Here is a 4,498-nt window from a genome sequence, read left to right as displayed (position 1 = left end):
CTTTAGCTAAAATTAAAAAGAGATAATAATAATGCTCTTAGACAAAGCAAAAGCAAAAATAGACCTAATTAAAAAAAAATAAGTAGGGAAAAATTTCATTTTAAAAGACACCATGGCAATAAATAAATATCATTACTAAGTATATGTGCTTACAATGCAGTCAAGGTATCATTAATCCCAATATTATATAAGTCATTTGAAAAAAATAAGTTAAAAAAGAATTTTACCAAATTAATTTTCTGATATAAATACATAATTATGGTTTAGGTACAAAAAAAAACAGAAAGAAAACTATAGACCAATCTCCTTAATTAATATTGAGGCATACCCTCACTACCACTACTCTAGCTATATTCCAAAGAGAGCAAAGAAGAGGAAATATGATTTATTTCTTTAAAAACACAATTATGGGAACTCTTGCAGTGGCAAAGAACTGAAAATTGAGGGAATGTTCATCAATTGGGGATGACTGAACAAGTTGTGGTATAAAGATTATGATGAAATACTATTGTGCTATAAGAAATAATGAGCAAGGTGAGTGAAGGAGGGAATTTGGAACTCAATTTTCTTAAATGTTAAAGTTTTTGCATCTAATTGGGAATATTTAACAAAATAAATATAAATATGTTTTTAAAAGAAATTTTGAGCAAGATGTTTTTAGAAAAATATGAGATATGAATGAATGCAGAGTAAAGTGAGCAGACCTGTGACGATTCCGTTAGCAACCTGGACACTTTAGAATCAGCCAGAGTCAGGATAAGCAAAAGTCTTTATTCTTGGTCTTTAGTGGTAAAAGTCAAGGGGATGGATGCAGAATCTCCGCCACCTCACCTCTTTGTCTCTCACCCAGAGTCAGTCTGGCTAGTCTCATTGCACCTCCTAGTCCTTCCCACAATTCTCTGTATACACCAAATGATTGGAACAGCACAGGATAGTGAGAAGAACCATTTTCCAAGCATATTCTTATAGAGTATTGTCCAATCAGTAATTAGCCTCAAGTGCTCGATTGTCTGACTTCAGTGCATTAACTCAAGAGTTTCAGCCCTTTATACAGAACTAGAAAATTGTGCACAGTAACAACAGTACTGTAAAAATGATCAATTGTAAAAGACTTAACTACTCTGATCAAGACAATGATCCAAAATAATTCCAAAGGCTCCATGATGAAAAATGATATCCACTTCTAAAGAGAGAACTGAGTGTAGATTAAAGAATGCTTTTTGAACTTTCTTTATTTTGCTTTCTTTGGGTGTGTAGAGTGTGTGTTTTTAGTAACATGGATAATATGGAAACATGTTATATATGACTTCACATACATAGTCAAGCAGAAGGGAGGAAGTGAGCTGGGAAATTGTTTTTTTTTTAATGAATTTAATTTTTTTACATGTAATTGAGAAATATTTAATGAAATAAATACAATTTTTAAAAAGAATTTTAGAGGGCATTCTTCCAAAAGAATCCACGAGAATGGACTTGGTAAGAGCAATCCTAAGAACTGAATAAAGTCTTGATCTTGGAGACCAAACTGATATACAGGAGAATATATATGCCCCCTGAAATGTTGGAGGTAAATGTTTATAAGTTTCTTCTTATTTGTAAAAGCTAATGTTACAAGTTAAATTGAATCAATATCTTAACACTGTGGGCTAAACAAACACTGAAATTACAGAACTTCAAATATTTATTTCTTGAGTGAATGTACCTGTGAATATTTCTCAAAGGAGACATTTATTTTCATTTCACATGAATTAACCTTGTTCTAACAATAAGAGGTCACATATCTTGCGGTCATGTAAAAAATATTTTAAATACCATGGAGAATAGATTTATTTTATAATAATTATTAATTGTCATTATAAATAAGAAATATATTATTATGACATATCTACTACAAAACGAGGCATATATATATTTTTTATTCAGCAATCACTATTGGTTCTTTTTTTTTTTTTAATTAGAATGGAAAAAAAACAAAGAAAAATATCCTTCAAACTATAGACCAATGAATGTAACTTCAATTTCTGGCAAAATTTAGAATCTATTATTAAATAATTACAAGAATAAGGATAGTCCATAAAAATACAACTCTCCTGACTCAACATAGTGTGGAAATAACTTTCATTTCTCTAAGGCTTTGCCAACAGAGTAGGTTTCTGACTTTAAGATAAGAGTCATGGACCAATCTAGCTATGACTAAAAAGCCAGTAAATATGACATTGCCCTCTAACTGAGGATTTCTTTCACACTGGCAACTTGTGAAACAAAAAACAATTGTAAAACACACACACACACAAATTTAATGCAGTCTTTTGCTGTTTCCCTGGTTATGGTGGAACCACAAAATAAAAAAAAAAGATCAGAGGGTGATAAAATTACAGAATTTTTAGATCACAAATACATGTTAATTTTGGAACTCTGAATATGAGATCTTTGCTTTGTAACTAAGTTAACATAGTACTAAAAGACTAGGTTTAATTAATATTGATATTAAGACTATAAATGAAAAAAAGATATAAGAAAATTGCAGCTGAAAGAATGGTCCATGGGTTCTCCTTGAAGAAACAAATGGAGAAGCTATTAGGGGTGCCATCACCAGGCACTCAAAGGCTATGAGAAACATCATTTCGTGGAACATTTTATCATTGCTCTCTGTTGTTCTCACAGCAAACATGACCAAAAAGACCACAATGGAACTAATTGTAGCTTGTGTACTAACATCTATGGCAGAATGTGAGGGGAAAATTTTTATGGTCGTCCTTTTATACATTTCTAATTAATTCTCTACTTTTATCACAGTTCCTTTTCAAAACCTTTTCATTCCTCTTCAAACTTCCTTTCCCTCCACCTCCACCCATTGAGAATCTTGCTTCATATTTCACTGAAAAAAAAAAAAAAACTGGACTACTCACTAAGAGCTTTTTGCTTCTCCCCTCCTCATCTCACATCACCCAGATGCCTTATATTGCTATTTCTTTATTCATCTCATACAAAGATATGTCCCTATTTCCTCACCAAAACAAGCTATATATGTATGCATATATGTATATATAACATATACATATATACACATGTATGTGTGCATATGTATACACATAAATATGGTAATCCTGTCCCATCCCATCTTCTGCAGTAAATTTTCCCCTCTATCATCTTTATTTTCTGTTATCTTAAATTTCTCCCTATCTACTAGCTCCTTCCAATCTTCCTGTATGCTCATGTCTTCACTATTCTCAAAAGCCCTCATTTGATTCATCTAATCACAATAGTCTTCAAACTATCTCTTTTCCTTTTAATGCCTAAACTCCTTGCAAAGGCTATCTCCAAATGATGCCTTCATTTCTTTAAATCTCATTCTTCTCTTAACTTTCTAGGGCCTGCTTTTAGCTTTATTATTCAACAAAAACTGCTGTCTTTAAAGTTACCAATAATTGAGCAATATAATTCTCATTTTCCAGTCTTCATTCTTCTTGATCTCTTTGCAGTTTTTGCTGTAGTTGATCACCCTTTTCTTCTTGATAAGCTCTTTTCTTTATTATTTTGTGACAATACTTTCTAGTAATTCTCCTTCTACATATCTTACTCTTTTTCTCTATCTCCTTTATTGTCTCTTCACTCAAATCACACCAGCTAACCATAGTTGTTCCCAAGACTTTGTCTTGAAACCTCTTCTTTTTGCTCTATGTGCTATTTTTGCTTGGAAATATTATCATCTATCCTAGATTCAACCATTATCTCTATACTGATGATTTTCATATCTTATTTATCCAGTCATAGCATTCAAAGTCTTATTAGACACTTCAAAATGCATGTCCTTTGGAATCTTAAATTCAACATATCTCAAACTCAACTAATTATCTTTTCCCAAAAATGCTCCTACCACCTTAAACTTTCCTATTATTGTAAAGGGAACCATCATCTTCCCAGTTACCAACATTTGAAACTTAGGGATCATCCCCAACTTCTCACTCTTTTTAACCTTTCATATCTAATATATTCCCAAATCCTCTTGATTTTGCTTTCTTAACATCTTTTGCATAAGCTACTTTCTCTCCTATAGGACTGAAACTACCCTGATGCAAGTCCTCATTGGTCCCTGTCTGAACTATTGTAAAAGTCCAATTGTGGTATTCCTACCTCAAGCCTCTCCCCATTTCTATCCATTCTTCATGCAGCAGTGCAAATATTTTATCTAAAGCACAGATCTTGCTATGTCACATACATATTTAATTTGATAAAATCCAAAAACTCCCTGTCAGCTCAAAGATGAAAGGTAAAGTCCTCTATTTGATATTTAAAGCTTTTGTTCTCTCTCTATTTCTATCTCTCTATTCTTCTCCATCCTTCTCCACATGCTTGGGATCCAATAACTCTGACCTCCTTGCAATTCTCTCCCTAAAACACACCAAATTTTGATGCTGTGCATTTTCACAAGTTATCTTTCATGTATGGAAATCTCTTTCTCTCTCCTCACTAACACCTCCTACTTTCCATAGTTTTC

The sequence above is a fragment of the Sminthopsis crassicaudata genome, chromosome 3 (genome assembly GCF_048593235.1).
Source record: "Sminthopsis crassicaudata isolate SCR6 chromosome 3, ASM4859323v1, whole genome shotgun sequence".
In the NCBI taxonomy this organism is placed as follows: domain Eukaryota; kingdom Metazoa; phylum Chordata; class Mammalia; order Dasyuromorphia; family Dasyuridae; genus Sminthopsis; species Sminthopsis crassicaudata.
This window is presented reverse-complemented; position numbering follows the sequence as displayed.